Genomic DNA, 19,909 nt, shown 5'->3' on the forward strand with positions numbered 1-19,909 from the left:
GCTGTGTCCGACCTATAACTGAAGTCTTGTCTAGATGAAACCATTGCCTCCATTAATTTCCATGGAACAGAAGTTAAACTAACAGGTCGATAATTACTTGTGCCACCCTTTGATCCTCCTTTGTGAATTTGGGTCAAATTTGCACATCGCCAGTCCATGGGTACTTCCTCTGAGTCTAAGGAATCTCTCATAATTATGGCTAAGGGTTTGCTTACTTCCTTATCCACCACCTGTAATATAACTGGATAGATCGCATCCACCCCGGGTGCCTTTTTTTTGTTTATATTCAACAATTTCTCCTCCACTTTCCTCTCAATTATTACACAATCATCTAGCTCACTGCCAGAGTTTAATTCACCTCTTGCATTCCCCACCCTGAATAACTCCTCATGTGTGAATGTAGATGCAAAATACTCATTGTTTGTTAGCCACCTGAGCAGGACCATCAACAGTAGAACCGTCAATATCCAGTTGACCAATCTGATTCATCCCCTTCCTTCTAGAGTTTACATACGTAAAGAACTCTTTGCTGTTTTACTTTGCATCCTTTGCCAAAGATTTCTCATAATATGTCTTTGCCTGCCTAACTTCCTTTGTGACTTGGCTACAGACCAGCTTATATCTATTGTAAGCTTCCATGTCGCCTATTAATTTATATGTATCCCATGCATTTTTCTTCTTTGCCACTTGTCTTAATAGTTCATTTTAAATCCATTTAGGCCTAAATCTTGGCCAATATATCTTAGTTGGTATGTAACGCCTAGTAGGTTCCAAGATTAATTCTTTGAATGCTTCCCATTTTGAACTTGCTGTTGGTAACATCATCAGTTGGTCAAACCGTACAGAATTTAAATAGTCTCAGACCTCCATAGTCGCCTTTATGAAAGCAAAACCCCTTCCCTTTACCCCTGATGGTAGTTACCTCTTTGAGTAAATCCCACTTCAGTGCACTGTGATCACTGCCACCTAGTGGTTCCTTTATCTCCAGATTCTTAATGCATGAAGAATCACTACTCACAATCACATCAAGAGTTTTACTCCCTCTAGTTGCCTCCCGAACATGCTGATGTAGAAAACAATTATCCAATAAATCCACAAAAGCCTTGCTAGTGTGTGAGTGACCAAACCACAAATTCCAATTAATATCCCCCATTAGAAGACTCTGATTTACTGGCTCACTCTGTTTCTCTGTACAGTTTTTTTTATCGTACTCATCAGAGTCATTAGGCCTATACACACTCCTACTCTCAATTTTCATTTCCCAGTGCTTATGCCACACCAAACTGACTCGACCCTGCACTGTCGACTGGTTGTACCTCCCTGGATTTTTTGTTTCTTAACTAATAACACAACCCCTCCTCCCTTCCTGTCCTCCTGTACTCATTGTACTCCCCAAATTCCAGTTCTGCTTTCCTTATATCTGTGTGACACCACGTCTCTGATATCCCAACAAAATCTGCCTTTGGTGCTTTGAGCAATACCTAAAAGTCATCAAATTTATTGACCAAACTCCTAGCATTGGTGTACACGCAAGTATACATGCACCATTCCCTATTCTTAGCTACCCTAACCCATGTGTTTACTTGTACCCCAATGACTCCCAGTAGTGTCTGAAATCCCCTGCATCTTGTTTTCCAGGTTGCTGCTCATTCCAATAGAAGCAGTGCAAGAATCACTTTCACCTCTGCCAGCGGCTACTGTTAACCTATTAGTCCTTGTATCCCCACAATCTAGCAGTTTTCCGATCCACCTAACACTGTCTCGATAGCATCAACAAATATTCTTGCACCCTTTCTATTTAAGTGTATCCCATCCCCGTAGAAGCAGTCTGCAGAAAACAAGCACAGACCAGGCTGAGAAAAATTCTACCCCTTGTGCCTTGCACAATCTCTCTAGGTCCAAATTGATTGAAAAGGCTCTCATCATATACTCCCTTTTCTCTCGTGTCTAGACAGAATTGCAGACACTTTCAAATTCAACCGTAATTCACGACTTGTTTTCATCAGTGACTTGTACTTGTTAAGTAATTCTGTTGGTCTCCTACTCTTAATATCATTAACGCCAACGTGTACAACAGTATCACCTTTTGTGCACTTAAAGAGATGATATCTGCTCTACAACCTCATCAACCTTTGCCCCTGGCAAACATACCCATGTTTCCACCTATCCATTTTACCCAATATGTTTCCTGTTTCCCTGATAATAGAATCACCGACAACTACTAGTTCCTGTGAGACCAGTGCATTGTGCCTTGGTGGTTGCCGCCATGTTGCGTGATGTTCTAGTGCAAACTCTGGCGTTGATGTGGGCAGCTGAGAGATTGATGGGCTCCTCAATTTAGATCCTTCGAGGGCATCCACTCTGTCCTTCAAGCTCTCATATAGACCCATAACAACATTGAGTTCTCGCCTGATTTTCTTACACTCCTTACATCACACAAAGACATTCCCCTTGGCAATATCATGTCCTGTACCTGATTGCTCTACAAACATCAAGCAAGCAGTGCATTTTAAAAGGCTGTGATTCAGAGGGCATCTGCCCCTCTCAGTTCTCCTATTAGCTTGAGCATTTTGCTTTGCTGCTCTGGTCTGAGTCAAGATTTCGATTCAATTTCAGTACAAAATTATAACCCTAAACTTATATCCCAATGCAGTTATAACACTATATATATGTATTTAGTGTTTAATAATATATATATGTATCATTATACCTCCCAAAATGTAACCACAGTGGTTTTCAACCTATAAATCAGAACTGTTCAAGTATGGAGGAAATTTTTTTAAAAGACAGGATATTAAATTTATTTAATAAATGTTGGGAACAATATAAAATACCAATAGAATGGAAGGTAGCAAAAATTATTTCAATAATTAAAAAAGGAAATAGAAATGATAGAAAGAATTATAGAGGGATTAGCATACTAAAACAGTACATAAAATGTATAGCAAAATAATAAATAATAGAATTAAAATAATCTCTGATGAAATATCAATAAAACAGGCAGGATTCAGAAAAGGAAGATCATGTACAGATAATACATTTATATTAAAACAAATAATAGACAAATGAAAAAAGTTTAATTTAGAAATGCATTTAGCATTTATAGATTATGAAAAAGCATTTGATCGAGTAAACAGACGAAAACTATGGGATATATTGAAATAATATATCAAAAATAATACAAATATCAAGGAACAAAAATAGTAATAGATTCAGGTAATAAATTAACAGAAGAAAGTATAATAAATCAAGGAGTTAGAAAGGGATGTAGCTTGTCACCAACGCTGTTTAACATATATATATATATTGAGGATATGATATGTAAATGGAAAGAAGAAATTAATACAGGTATATATTTAATACAAAGAATAGGATTAATACACTGCTATTAGCAGATAATCAAGTAATTATTCAAGATAGGGAAGATAATTTACAAAGAGCAGTATTTAAATTAAATTACAAAGAGCAGTAATTAAATTAAATACTGCTCTTTGTAAATATCAGAAGAATATAAAGTTAAAATATCAACCATGAAAACTAGAACAATAGCTTCTAAAGGAAAAAATATGGTGAGAATAAAAATAGTTATGGACAATAAAATATTAGAACAAGTAGAACATTTTAAATATCTAGGATGTGATATATATGATGTCGAAGAAGATATGAACGAAAAATTGGCAAAATTTCAAAATGTATGTGGAACAATAAAAAGAACTCTGGCTAAGAAAACAAGGAAAGAAACGCAATTGAAATTTTACAATGGCAATACCAACACTTCTTTATGGTTCTGAAACATGGAAACCGAAACAAAGAGACATTAATAGAATACAAGCTGCAGAAATGAAAATTTTAAGATATATTAAAGGATGTACATAATTAGATAAAATGCCAAACGTAAATATTAGAAAGGAATTAAAGATTTACTCAATTAATGAAAAAAATATAGAATATAGAAAAAGATGGAAAGAACATGTAGAAAGAATGGAAGATAATTGATTCCATAAATTAGCTTATACATATAGAGCAAAAGGAAAAAGAGACAGAGGAAGACCAAAGAAAAGATGGGGAGACCTCTTTGAGATCGGAAAAGGCGGTCGCCTAATCCATGAACGAAGATAAGATATATCTATTTTTTTTTTTTTTTTTTCAGTATCGAGTATTATCTCCGAGTTTCGTTATATAACTTCCATATCAAGTTATGTATTAATTAATAATGTTACGTTTGTAAAATCTAAGTTGTTATATGTATTTAGTTAAAAAGGTACAATTTAATTGATAAATGCTTGAGTGGCCTACCATTTCTGTTCTGGAAAATCTACTTGCTCTACATCTGATTTAGCAAAAGTTTATCCTTCCAACAATGCGGCCCTCGGTTCTATATGCAACTCAAGTTCCGGCCCTCGGTCCTATATGCAGTACTCAAGATCAAGATGAGACTTAACTATTACCTGATACAATGGGACAATTTCTACCATTTCTCTTCGGGCACAATTTCTGTACATCATTCACCCTACCTGCCATTCTCCCTACCATGTTAAAAACAATGCAAATAATTTCTAAAATAATGTATATTGTTATTCGTTGTCAACAATGATGATCAGTTACAAACAATGTAAACAATTTCTAAAATAATGTATATTGTTATTCACTGTCAGCAATGATGATCAGTTACAAATACAGTACATACAATAAAATTACACAAAAACTTAGTTTTTGTCAGCATAAGTATAATTTTACTTTACAAATTACCAGGTGTTGAAAGGTTTTCCATAATTAAAGTAAAACATAACAAAGCTCAGTATTTATTTATTTTTTATTGGAGAATTGGGCTAAAATTGTATTCATATTTACAAGAAAACATTTTGCCAAAGCTTGCTTCATCAAAAATAAGAAATTACGCATAAACAATATAAGAAGAAGAGGAAACAAAACATTGACTTAAAACTGAATCAAAGAGGAATAACATTTGTTAACAATATTAACTAATGCATTTTGGATATGTGTTCTTGCTGCATTCTTAAACGATGCTCTTTGAATAATATCAACCAGGATGTCCTTCCCTGAAGTAGCAACTTCTATGCTAATTAACTTCACAATAGGTTTTACATATGAAATCAAACAAGACACTATTCTCAATATACGGTATATTCTGCACCTTAATACCAAAACTGAATCATTGTCAGAAGAAATTCCTACAGCTATCCCATTGCTGCTGTTATACAACTGAAAAAAGAATCCAGATTTACTCATGATCGTTGTTTTCCGATTGATTTGGTCTGCATCAAAAACGCGCTTTATATAATCGCAAAATAGACAAAATACAAATTAAATAAAAATTGAATAATAATAAAATAAAAGTACAAATTGAATAAAAATTCATGTTTTGTATAAAATGGAATTGGTTTTCTTAAAAAAATGCATTTATTATATAAAAGGGTAATTCGTGATGGAGTTCACGAAAATTGAAGCCCGCTTTCTGGCTACGCATCCACAGTGATGCCGGACGCAAAATGCACATGGAGCTAAATGCAGAACATGCATCCAGTACTACATTTTTAGACAAAATAATCAAGTACTCTACCTCATTTCGCATATCTGTTCCACAATAAATGCAAATTCCGTTGTGAGTTAATCATTAACATTAAAATCACATACTTAACATGTTTAAGACATTCTCGTAATCCTATGCCCGGTATCCACTGTAAATATCACAGTAAAGCAGACCGACCGAGGTGTGCTCTCTACGAAGTCTACAATTAAAATGGCTCTCACCAAACCACTCCCATCCTGCGAGCACTTTTTCAGAAATAGCGTGTTATTTGAACTGAAATTTAACGATTGGTTGTTTAATACTAGGCAATTTCTGAAAACGCTGCTCGCAGGATGGGAGCGGCTTGGTGAGAGCCATTTTAATTGTAGACTTCGTAGAGAGCACATCTGGGTCGGTCTCCTTTACTGTGATATTTACAGTGGATATTGGTTATAGGATTATGAGAATATCTTAAATATGTTAAGTAAGCGATTTTAATGATTCGCATAAAAGTAATAAAGAGAAAGATGCTGGTTTTTTTCAATTGTAGATTTTGAATAAAGCGAAAATAATCTCCTCCAAGTCGCTTTCGAAGCGAGCGACTTCCAATTGATGAATTCAACTATTGGTAATTTAATTCTTCTCTATTTTTGGAGTAGATGGAACTTCGACTGTGCAATTTTCAAACTGCTCATTCAACGGTGTGAAATTAGAAGGGAACAGATCGGTAGGGCTCTGCTATACTAAACCTCTTCTTCGAATAATGTAGTAAGTTACGTTGTATGTGATAAATTCATGTTATATATATATAGAAATACACCTTTGTATTTCTATAAAATTATAGTTTTAAAGCACTTTTGATAATGATTACCAGAAGCGGACTGGACATATGACTTATCTGGAAAATCCCATTGGGCCTGAGGACAGTGTAATTTTGGCAAGGTTGTGTCAGGGGCTCTCTCTTTCTCTTGGTCTTTCTGTGTTTATTCCCCTCGACCTATGGCTGTATTACTTTTCTTATGACAATTGTTCTAAATGAGATGATCGTCGGGCTAGGACAAAATCCTCTCGGCTATTAAATGCTGTTCTAGCACCCAATCGCTGCAGCATCGAATTCGCGTTGTGTTTAAAAGATCGAGTGAACACAGGATGTCAACTCGATCCCCCGCAATGACCCCTCCTGGGTTCGAACTGGTGTATTTGATTACCGGCAGAGAGAATGAGACATTGTGTAACACATAACAATATTTATTATCACAAAAGAAAACATGCATAAAGATTTACATTCCATCTAGTGGGTTTGTGTAGAAGTTAAAATTATGTGTATATATAAGCTTCTAGGTTTCTGTTCAGAACAAGGATATGGTATTTGCTTACAACATACTGGATTCTGGAATCACTGGAACTATTCCTTCAATAGACTTATTATTTGGTTCTAGATTTACAAGCTACAACAATTCAATTCACAAAACACTTCAACATAGAACAAAAACGGTTGGAACAGGAGAACCTTGGCCAAAGTACTTTTGATGTGCTCATCACCTTTAGGCAGTCTTACCTGTTCTAATGTGAACAGGTTCATCCCCTCTTGGTTCTTATCTCCCCAGCACTTTGCTGTAAGATTCTGCGTACCAACTACTCTGGGAGAAATTCCCATTTTATTATCAAATTCACAAAGGTTAAATATTTAGGAAGGAAGTATTGAAATGGTATCTGTTTGTGTCATATTCTAAGCTTACATTTGCACAAATGAGATAAGGGCTTACCAGTTAAATCTCTTGCTTCAGGACAGCCGGTGGGACCTCCTCTCCTCCGGTAGAAACTAGGGTGTGGTCTTCTGAGCCATGCTTCCTTTTTGTCTTGATTTCTCCTCGGCCGTTCTTTAGGCTGGAGCGATACACGACTGCAGAACCTTCCCTTCACATCGTTTTGACCCCGGACTTTCAACGGCTAGACGTTCCACCCTCCTGCCAGTCTCTCTGTTGGAAAAGCTAAAAGGTCTCTCCTTCTCCCCTTTCTTGGTGCCTCCCATCTCTTATATGCTAACATTATCTCGTTCTACGTCACAGTGATAGAATCATCGTGGAATGTCCATTTCGCAGGGACAACTGAACGTCCCCCCCACGCTGCAGCAATAAATCCCCTTCTAGTACCATCATGGGCGTGAAAGCGGAGATGTTCTGGCTTTGCTGAACTAGGGCGATGGGGAAAAGCATTATTGGTCTGTACACTCACTCTCCTTTGAGAATAAGTTTCCGCTCTCTTATTGTATTAAAACATAGGTTTCGAATGAATATAGTTTTATGATCTTATCCCACAGATTCCCGAGATATAATTTGCAACAATTGAATGGTTTATTTTGGGTAGACCGAAGAGTTTTAAAGAGGCGTCGTTTTTAATAAAGTTTAAAATATCCCAAGACACTGCTTTAGCTATTTATCAGAGAATAGATTCCGCCTGATTATTAAGAGATCCTGAAACTCTCGGTCTAACAGTTGTTAATGACAATAATGGCAGTGTGTTACTGCAACAGGATCTATAGAAAATTTGGTTAGATGTGCTGAGAAGTGGCAACTGTAGTTTAACATTGAAAAATGCTAAAAAAGTACTGCATATGGGTAGAAGTAACCCCAGAGAAACGTATCAACTGTGTAGCACTACACTTAAGGAGGTAGAAAATGCAAAAGACCTGGTCAGATATGAAGTTTTCTGAGCAATGCAGACAGGCTGCCAGGGCAGATCATGGGGTATTAATGACCCCATGACCAAAAATTTTTGGTTAGAGGGGGCATATGCCCACACTAACCAAAAATTTCAAATTAAGGAAAAAGAACACAGGAGGCAGTCAAAAAAAAACAAACTCAAAAGCCTGGGCACAAGGCCCCTTCCCTTACGATAATACTTGGATATGCCACTGGCTGCTAGTAATGTTTTTTTATTTTAATTTTTTAATAATGTTCAGCTGAAGAAAGCTTTTCGGTTTGTTCAACCAAGTTTCTGCTTTGGATATAGATTTGTTGGGAAGTAAACTGGCACATAATCTATGCAATTTGGGGTATTTCATCTTAGGAATCATACACAAGTACTTGATATACCACAATTTGAACAAAACATTTTGGAGCATTTTCAACATCTTGACCAAAATATTTTGAAGTATTTCATGTAGCCACAATTGGAAAGAAAATACTTTGGGAACTGTCAGATGAACTAAGTTTAAATGCACCCTTTGTTTGAAGGATGTAAGGCAAGAATTAACAGCTAGATGGTTGTACATTAATTGTTACCTTTTTCAGGTCTGATGCAGTTAAGAAATTTAGTACTCCCAATACAGCCATTGCAGATGGATCAGAGTTTTGATATAGAAGTAGTGGCATGTGATGCAAGAAAGCAAGTGTAATGAGCTTATGCAGCATCAGCCAAAAAAAAAAAAATAATCACACCGTTCCCTCCTAATGCCTCTCCAGTTCCTCAGGCGCCTCCGTAGCCAGGTGGGAAGAAGCAGCAGTGTGTAGAACACGCTTCTTGATTAGACCAGGGTTCGAGCCCGTCAGCACCAAATACGGAGGATACGGAAAGATCAGAGAATGACCACCGCATATCCCCGAGCAATATGGCCTTAGTTGCTAATGCTCCTAAAAACCAAACAACTAACTCCAGTTCCTCCTTAAATTTATTTAACCTCTCAACTTACACAGCGACAGATGGAAGTTTGTTCCAGCAATTAACCACCTGGCTAGCTAAAAGCTAATTTCCGCACGTCTATTCTACATCTGTCTTTTCTTAATTTGAATTTATGCCCCCTTAGGTTCGTAATCTGAACAAGTGGAAGGATCCTATCAGAATTCAGCATGCTCAACCCGTTCAAGTCCTTATACACCTCAATCAGATAACACCGAGCAGGTGTGTAGTCTCCAGCCACTGCAATTAGCAGAACTTATGCCTCTCTTTGTAAGAGGATCCCTTCATTCCCCTCACCAATCTTGTTGCCCTTCTCTGTACACACTCAAGCAAATCTACATCCTTTCTAAAATCAGGCCTCCACACCCGTACACAGTACTCAAGGCGAGGCATGACCATTACCTTATACAGAGGAACAATCACCTCCTTTTCCCTGCTAGCAAAATTCCAATATATCATTGACAAAACCCCATGCCCTGGCAGCCTGTCTGCATTCCTCAGAAAACTTCATATCTGACTGCACAATTACTCCCAGGTCTTTTTCATTTTCTACCACCTTAAGTGTAGTACCACACAGTTGGTACGTTTCTCTGGGGTTACTTCTACCCATATGTAGTACCTTGCATTTGTCAAGGTTAAACTTCAGTTGCCACTTCTTAGCCCATCTGCCCAAATTATGTAGATCCTGTTGCAGTAGCACACTGCCATTACTGTCATTAACAACATGGCCAACCTTTGTACCATCTGCAAACTTTGACACTAAGCCTGATATACCTTCATCAATATCACTGATAAATAAACAAAACAACAGTGGACCCAACACCGAACCCTGTGGGACTCCACTAATAACATTAGTCCACGAAGAGTAGCACCCATTGATTACCACCCTCTGTCTTCTCCCACTTAACCATCCTTTTATCTATTGTAGCAACTTACCCTTAATACCATTCTGCTCCAATATGTACAATAGTCTTCCGTGTGCAACAGTGTCAAAAGCTTTCCTGAAATCCAAATATGTGATATCAAAATTATTTTTTGCATCCAGTTCCTTTGTAACCACATCATAATATCCTATCAGATTTGTCAGACAAGACTTTTCCTTAACATACCCATGCTGTGTCTGAATTATTGCTGCAATCTTGTCTAGATGATCCTGCAATGCATCTTAACCAGTGACTCCATTATATTACCCGCAACAGAAGTTAAACTAACTGGTCTGTAATTACTTGCGTCACCCTTTGATCCCCCTTTGTGAAATGAGGATACATTTGCACAACTCCAGTCCGTGGGGACCTCCCCTGAGTCCAAGGATGCTCTCATAATTACGGCTAATTCTGGGCAATTCTGCCCAGACACGATAGGAGGGAGTATATGATGAAAACCTTGTCAATCAATTCGGCCTTGGAAAGATTGTGCAAGGCTCAAGGGGTAGAATTTTTTTCAGCCTGTACAGTACTTGTTAACAGGAGAGACTGCTTCTACAGGGATGGGATACACTTAAATAGAAAGGGTGCAAGAATATTTGCTGATGCTATCGAGGCAGTGTTAGGTGGGTCGGGAAACTGCTAGCTTGGGGGGGATACACGGACTAATAGATTAACAGTATCCACTGGCAGAGGTGAAAGTGATTCTTGCACTGCTTCTATTGGAATGAGCAGAAGCCTGAAAAACAAGATGCAGGATATTTCAGAGACTGCTGGGAGTCATTGCGGTACAAGTAAACACATGGGTTGTGTTAGGGTAGCTAAGAATAGAAACAGGTGCATGTATACTTGCATGTACACCAATGATAGCAGTTTGGTAAATAAATCTGATGAATTTGAAGTATTGCTCAAAGCATCAAAGCGGATATTGTTGGAATATCAGAGACGTGGTGTCACACAGATATAAGGAATGCAGAACTGAAATTTGGGGACTACAACGTCTACAGATAGGAATGGAGGAGGGGTTATGCTATTAGTTAAGAAACACATAAAATCCAAGGAAGTGAAGCCAGTCGACATCGCTGGACAGTGCAGTGTCGAGTCAGTTTGGTGTGACATAAGCAATGGGAGATCAAAATTGAGAGTAGGAGTGTGCTGTAGGCCTAATGATTCTGATGAGTATAATAAGAAACTGTACAGGGAAATTAAGTGTGAGAGTACATCAGAGAGTCTTATAATGGGGGATTTTAATTTCCCAGATATTGACTGGAATTTGTGGGTTGGTCACTCACACACTAGCAGGGCTTTTGTGGATTTATTGGATGATTGTTTTCTACATCAGCATGTTTGGGAGGCAACTAGAAGGAGTAATACTCTTGATTTGATTATCAGTAGTGATTCTTCATGTATTAAGAATCTGCAGATAAAGCAACCACTAGGTGGCAGTGATCACAGTGTGCTGAAGTGGGATTTACTCAAAGAGGTAACTACCATCAGGGGTAAAGGGAAGGGTTATTGCTTTCGTAATGACGACTATGATGGTCTGAGACAGTATTTAAATTTTATACAGTGGGACCAACTGAAGATGTTACCAAGAGCAAATTCAAAATGGGAAGCATTCAAAGAACTTATCTTGGAAGCTACTAGGCTTTACATACCAACTAAGAAATATTGTTCAAGGTTTAGGCCTAAATGGATGTCAGATGAACTAATGAGACTTACGACAGAGAAGAAAAATGCATGGGATACATATATATTCACATGTGACACAGAAGCCTATGATAGATACAAGTTGATCTGTAACCAAGTTACAAAGGAGGTTAGGCAGGCAAAGGCAGATTACGAGAAATCTTTGGCAAGGGATGCAAAGAAAAACAGTAAAGAGTTCTTTACTTATGTAAACTCTAGAAGGAGGGGATTAATCAGATTGGTCCACTTGATATCGATGGGTCAACTGTTGATGACCTTCTCAGGTAGCTAACAAACTAAATGAATATTTTGCATCGACATTCACACATGAGGAGTTATTCAGCGTGGGGAATGCCAGGGGTGTATTCAACTCTGGCAGTAAGCTAGAGAATCTTGTAATAACTGAGAGTAAAGTGGAAGAGAAATTGTTGAAGATAAACACAAGAAAGGCACCTGGGGTAGTAGTAGTAGTAGTGGCATGTGATGCAAGAAAGCAAGTGTATGAGCTTATGCAGCATCAGCCAAAGAAAAAAAAAAAAAAAAAAAATCACACCATTCCCTCCAAATGCCTGTCCAGTTCCTCCTTAAATTTATTTAACCTGTCAACTTCCACAACGACAGATGGAAGTTTGTTCCAGCAATTAACCACCCGCTACCGAAAGGCAAATTTCCACACATCTATTCTACATCTGTCTTTTCTTAATTTGACTTTATGCCCCCTTAGGCTCGTAATCTGAACAAGTGGAAGGATCCCATCAGAATTCAGCGTGCTCAACCCGTTCAAGGCCTTATATACCTCAATCAGATTACCGTGCAGGTGCCTAGTCTCCAGCCACAGAAATTTGCAGAACTTAAGCCTCTCTTGGTAAGAGGATCCCTTCATTCCCCTCACCAATCTTGTTGCCCTTCTCTGTACACGCTCAAGTAAATCTACATCCTTCCTAAAATGAGGCCTCCAGACCTGTACGCAGTACTCAAGGCGTGGCCTGACCATTGCCTTATACAGAGGGACAATTACCTCCTTCTCCCTGCTAGGAAAATTCCTATATATCATTGACAAAACCCCATGACCTGACCTGGCAGCCTGTCTGCATTGCTCAGAAAACTTCATATCTGACTGCACAATTACTCCCAGGTCTTTTTCATTTTCTACCACCTTAAGTGTAGTACCACACAGTTGGTACGTTTCTCTGGGGTTACTTCTACCCATATGCAGTACTTTGCATTTGTCAAGGTTAAACTTCAGTTGCCACTTCTTAGCCCATCTGCCTAAATTATCTAGCTCCTGTTGCAGTAGCACACTGCCATTACTGTCATTAACAACCCTGCCAACTTTGTATCATCTGCAAACTTCGACATTAAGCCTGATATACCTTCATCAATATCATTGATAAATATACAAAACAACAGTGGACCAAACACCGAACCCTGTGGGACTCCACTAATAACATTAGTCCACGAAGAGCACCCATTGAATACCACCCTCTGTCTTCTCCCACTTAACCATCCTTTTATCCATTGTAGCAACTTACCCTTAATACCATTCTGCTCCAATTTGTACAATAGTCTTCCGTGTGCAACAGTGTCAAAAGCTTTCCTGAAATCCAAGTATATGATATCAAAATTATTTTTTGCATCCAGTTCCTTTGTAACCACATCATAATATCCTATCAAATTTGTTAGACAAGACTTTCCCTTAATAAACCCATGCTGTGTCTGAATTATTGCTGCAGTCTTGTCTAGATGATCCTGCAATGCATCTTTAACCAGTGACTCCATTATTTTACCCAGAACAGAAGTTAAACTAACTAGTCTGTAATTAGTCGTGTCACCCTTCGATCCCCCTTTGTGAATTGGGGATCCTTTTGCACATCTCAGGTCCATGGGGACCGCCCCTGATTCCAAGAATGCTCTCATAATTATGGCTAATGGTTTGCTTTGTTGCTTTGCTGCCTCCTTTAATATAACTGGATAGATCCCATCCACCTCAGGTGCTTTTCTTATGTTTAACTTCAACAATTTCTCCTCCACTTTGCTTTCAGTTATTACAAAATCATTAAGCATCCTACTACAATTTGATAACTTTCTGCCATTTTCAAACCTTAATAATTCCTCATGTGTGAATGTAGATGCAAAATACTCATTCAGTTTGTTTGCTATCTGAGCAGGATCATCAACAGTCGAACCATCGATGTCAAGTGGACCAATCAGATTCATCCCCTTCCTTTTAGAGTTTATATAAGTAAAGAAATCCTTGCTGTTTTTCTTAGCATCTTTTGCCAAGGATTTCTCGTAATCTGCCTTCGCCTACCCAACCTCCTTTGTGACCTGATTACAGACTAGCTTATATCTGCCATAGGCTTCTGAGTCGCTTGATAATTTATATGCTTCCCATGCATTTTTCTTCTCTTTTACGAGTCTCATTAGTTCATTAGATACCCATTTAGGCCTAAACCTTGAACAATATTTCTTAATAGGTATGAAACTTTTAGTAGCATACATGATTAATTCCTTGAATGCTTCCCACTTAGAATTTGCTGTGGGTAACATTGTCAGTTGATCCCACTATACAGAATTTAAAAACTGTCGGAGACCACTGTACTCACCTTTACGGACGCAAAAACCCTTTCGTTTACCCCTGATGGTAATGAAATCTTTAAGTAAATCCCACATCAGTACAATGTGATCACTGCCACCTAGTGGTTCCTTTACCTGCAAATTCTTAATACACGAATGATCACTGCTGATAACCAGATCAAGAGTATTACTTTCTCTGGTTGCCTCTCGAACATGCTGCTACAGAAAACAATCATCCACTAAATCCACAAAAGTCTGACTAGTGTGTGAGTGCCCAGCCCACAAGTTCCAGTCAATATCTGGGAAGTTAAAATCCCCCATTATAAGACATTCCAATTTACTAGCCCACTCTATTCCTCTGTACAATTGTTCATTGTACTCATTCGAGTCATTAGGCCTTTAACACACTCCTACCCTTATTTTTGCTTTCGCAGTGCTTATGTTACACCAAACTGACTCAACAGTGCACTGTTCATCTATATCAACTGGATGCACTTCTTTTGATTTTATGTTTTTCTTAATTAACAGCATAACACCGCCTCCCTTTCTATCCTGTCTATCCTTTCTGTAGACATTGTACTCCCCAAATTCCAGTTCAGCATTCCTTATATCTGTGTGGCACCACGTCTCTGCTATCCCAACAATATCCGCTTTTGATGTCTTGTTATAGCCTTAGTAGCTAATGCGCCAATAAAACCAAAACCAAACCAAACCAAACCTTTGATGTCTTGTCCAACACTTCAAATTCATCAAATTTATTTACTATTCTTCTAGCATTGGTATACATGCAAGCATACATGCTCCTACTACTATTCCTAGTTACCCTAACACATCCCATATACCCACCTATTTCAGGATGACTGCCATCCGTCCCTGAAACCCCCAACGCTCTAGGTTGCTACTTATTCTAATAGAAGTTGTGCAAGAATCACCTTCACCTCTGCCTACGGCTACTGTTAAACTATTAGTCCTTGTATCCCCCCAAGCTATCAGTTTTCCAACCCACCTAACACTGCCTCGATAGCATCAGCAAATATTCTTGCACCCTTTCTATTTAATTGTATCCCATCCCTATAGAAGCAGTCTCTACTGTTAACAAGTACAGTCCAGGCTGAAAAAAATTCTACCCCTTGAGCCTTGCACATTCTTTCCAGGGCCGAATTGATCGACAAGGCTCTCATCATATACTCCCTTCTATCATGTCTGGGCAGAATTGCAGACACTTTCAAATTCAACCCTAATTCTCAGCTTTTGTTCAACAGTGACCTGTACTTGTTAAGTAATTCTGCCAGTCTCCTACTCTTAATATCATTAGTGCCAACGTGTACAACTATATCACCTTTTGTGCCCTTAAAAGATGATATACGCTCTACAACGTCATCAACCTTTGCCCCTGGCTGACATACCCTGGTCCTGTTCCACCTATCCTTTTTACAAAGCATGTTTCCCGTTTCCCTGACAATAGAGTCACCAACAACTACTAGTTCCTGAGGGACAAGCGCATTCTGCTTTGGGGGTTGCCGCTGTGTTGCGTGATGACCAAGTCCGAGCTCTGCCGTTGATGTGGGCAGCTGAGAGCTTGATGGGCCCCTCAATTTAGATCTTTCAAGGGCATCCACCCTGTCCTTCAAACTCTCATATAGGCCCATAACAACACTGAGTTGTCGCCTGATTTCCTTACACTCCTTACATCGCTCACACACAAAGACATCCCCCATGGCAATATCATGTTCTGTTCCAGAGAGTTCGGCAAACATTTCACACGTCGCACATTTTTTTAGGCTCTGATGCGTTGGAGAATCGCCCCCCTCAGTTCTTCCCCGAGTCACAGCACTCCTGCCACTTTGTGCCCGTTGCTTTGCTGCTCTAGTTTGGGGCATGATATTTTAAATTAATAAAATCAATAAATTAAATTAATTAAATGTCAATACTACGCTATCTAATAGAAACAGTGAAGCGTATTACTCTATAAATTATACGTTAGAGCTACCTAACTACCTCAATTAAAAATTTGAATTCCCAACCACTATAAACAATGGCTGCAAGATTCGAACGAAATAATGGTTTTACGTATATTAAGTATTACGTATATCTACAAAAACTGTTCATCTAAATTAAAATAAAAATAACCAGCGTAACTATAAGACTACGTATTAAGTACAATATAAAATAACAATTATGTAAATAAAAAGGCAAACACTTGTCGTTTTTTCAGAGCCTGCAAGTCACAGCTGTAATTTTTAAAGGGTGGATGGGATCTATCCAGTTATATTAAAGGAGGTAGCAAAGGAAGTAAGCAAACCCTTAGCCATAATTATGAGAGCTTCCTTGGACTCAGGGGAGGTACCCACAGACTGGAGATGTGCAAATGTGACCCCAATTCAGAAAGGAAGATCGAAGGCCAACACAAGTAATTATAGACCTGTGAGTTTAACTTCTGTTCCAGGAAAATTAGCGGAGGCACTGGTTAAAGAAGCACTACAGGATCATCTAGACAAGACTTCAGTTATAGCTCGGACACAGCATGGTTTTGTTAAGGGGAAGTCTTGCCTGACCAATTTGATTGGATAAGGGTTTGATTAGTTGCTTTGCCGCCTCCTTTAATATAACTGGATAGATCCCATCCACCCCAGGTGCTTTTCTTATGTTTAACTTCAACAACTTCTCCTCCACTTTGATCTCAGTTATTACAAAATCATTAAGCACCCTGCTACAATTTGATAATCTTCTGCCATTTACAAACCTTAACAACTCGTCATGTCTGAATCTAGATGCAAAATACTCATTCAGTTTGTTTGCTATCTGAGCAGGATCCACAACAGTTGAACCATCGATATCAAGTGGACCAGTCAGATTTATCCTCTTCCTTTTATTGTTTATATAAGTAAAGAAATTCTTGCTGTTTTTCTTAGAATCCTTTGCCAAAGATTTCTCGTAATCTGCCTTTGTCTGCCTAACCTCCTTTGTGACCTGATTACAGACTAACTTATATCTGCCATAGGCTTCTGAGTGGCTTGATAATTTATATGCATCCCATGCATTTTTCTTCTCTGTCACGAGTCTCATTAGTTCATTTGATAACCATTTAGGCCTAAATCTTGAACAATATTTCTTAATACATATGAAACTTTTAGTAGCTTCCACGATTAATTCCTTGAATGCTTCCCACTTAGAATTTACTGTTGGTAACATCGTCAGTTGATCCCACCGTACAGAATTTAAAAACTGTCTGAGACCACTGTACTCTCCTTTACGAAAACAAAAAACCGTTTCCTTTACCCCCGATGGTAATTATATATTTTAATTAAATCCCACATCACTACACTGTGATCACTGCCACCTCCTATTGGTTCCTTTATCTTCAAATTCTTAATACACAAATGATCACTGCTGATAACCAGATCAAAAGTATAACCCTCTCTAACATGCTGCTGCAGTAAACAATCATCCAATAAATCCACAAAACGTTTACTAGTGTGTGAGTGACCAATCTACAAGTTCCAGTCAATATCTGGGAAGTTAAAATCCCCCATTATAAGACATTCTGATTTTATAGCCCACTATTTCTCTGTACAATTGTTCCTTGTACTCATTCGAGTCATTAGGCCTATAACACACTCCTATTCTTTTTTTTCTTTCGCAGTGCTTATGTCAAACCAAACTGACTCAACAGTGCAGTGTTCCTCTATATCAACTGGATGCTCTTCCTTTGATTTTGTTTTTCTTAGACAACAATGATAAAAAAAATGAACAATTTGTATGGTGTTATAATGACTGTGTGTCAAGCATGTATGGTAAGAATGAAGAGAACTTTTACATGATAAACTTTAGAGTAATTTAGAATTTGATATGTTAATGTAATTTGTAACATACAAGTAGTGGAATTGCATCATTTCTTACGAAGCCAACTATTTTAGTAATAAATTGGCATTTAGTAATAAATTGCCATGATATTGCAATAGCTCGAATAATAAAGTTTTACCCTAGGAAAAGGCTATTTACTTATTCTCAGCGGATATCATCACCCACACAGCACTGTTTCGGAGGTTATTGGCTCCTCATCAGTAGGTGTGCAGGTACCCTGGTGTTGCAATGATGACAACCCAGTTGTGAAGTATAACTCCAAACTGGGTTGTCATCATTGGAGTAATTTAGATTACAGAATTTATAACAATTTAAGTAGTTTGCTACGTACAGAAATGATGTAATTGCACTAACTTGTACTTTAGTTTAAGTCCCTACATAACCTGAAGCTTTAGCCCTAAACTATTCTGTAATTTGTAATTAAAAAATTAATTTGTAATCTATCAAAATGGTGTAAGCTTATAGGGTGTCAGCCATAAAGAAACAAAATTACCTGCTTCATTTGGTCATCTGTTTTAATTAGCTTGTCTAATTCTCTCTTAAATTTTTTTCAACCGAAACGCTATCTCGTTCTACGACACAAAGTGGAAATTTATTCCAATAGTTACTATCTGACTCAAAGCAAATTTTTTGCACATCTATTCTCTAATGCATTAGCATTACCAAATGCACATGATGCAAGAAATCAAGCTTATATAGCATCAGCCAAAAGAAAAAACCCTTATTTCACCCATCCACTCACTCCAAGTGTTTGTCAAGTTCTGCCTTGAATCTATTTATGCTATCAACTTCTACGACAGATGGAAGTTTGTTCCACCAATCAGCCGTAAAAACTTCACCTGTTCATTACATTTTTCCAATTTAAATTCAATCTAGTGTAGCATCAAAGAAAGAGTAAAGATGCCATCAGTATTTTTTTTACTCAATCCGTTTAAAGCCTTAAACACTTCAAACAGGTCTCCTCATAGATGCCTAGTTTCCAGACATTGCAATTCAAACAACCTAATCTATCTTGGCAAGGAAACCCTTTTGTGCTATTGATCAATCTTGTTTCACTTCTCTCATTCTTTCTAACAAATCAAAGTTTCCTAAAAAAAATTATTTTCCAAACCTGTATGTAGTATTCCAGATGGAGCCAAACCATTGCCTTATACAATGTGATAGCCACATTTATACTACTGTATTGCTGAGAGAGCTTCATGCTAGGCTGTGCAATTACTCTACAGTGCTTTATATTGAGTCTCGTACATTCTCAAAATCTATTATCTTGAGTTTACTGTTACCAAAATCAGTACCTTACATATTTCCATTTTTCAGCATTTCTGATTAGTTTATAAATTTATTGTTGAAGTGGCATATATTAATGTTATTAACCACTGTACCCACCTTTGTATCGACATAGCTTTAGATATTAAACTAGAGATGGTTTAAATGTTCATATCATTACTCCATGAAGTGTAATGGTGATTAATAACCACTTAATCAAACCATTATCTACTGCAGTAGTTTGACCCAATGGCCCACTGCTCCAATGAAATGTACGACATCAAAATTAAGTTTGACTATCTCAGGGTAGCAAGTTCGAAAAAATGTCCCCTTAACATGTGTGCTCTAATTATCATTGTAAATGCTTTTGTTCAAGATGATC

General features: G+C 37.9%; 1 long non-coding RNA gene across 1 annotated transcript in view; it reads left to right on the forward strand.

Moving 5' to 3' along the window:
• The first annotated feature begins 5,975 nt into the window (after positions 1 to 5,975).
• The window catches only part of LOC150079901 (uncharacterized), a 47,285-nt gene continuing 33,351 nt past the window's right edge, over positions 5,976 to 19,909 (forward strand). The window contains exons 1-2 of the long non-coding RNA XR_016547545.1: positions 5,976 to 6,014; positions 6,190 to 6,298. This is a non-coding gene — a long non-coding RNA (uncharacterized LOC150079901). The remainder of the gene's footprint in view (positions 6,015 to 6,189; positions 6,299 to 19,909) is intronic.

The sequence above is a fragment of the Mastigoproctus giganteus genome, chromosome 10 (genome assembly GCF_048544385.1).
Source record: "Mastigoproctus giganteus isolate SK-2022 chromosome 10, ASM4854438v1, whole genome shotgun sequence".
NCBI classification, from domain to species: Eukaryota; Metazoa; Arthropoda; class Arachnida; order Uropygi; family Thelyphonidae; genus Mastigoproctus; species Mastigoproctus giganteus.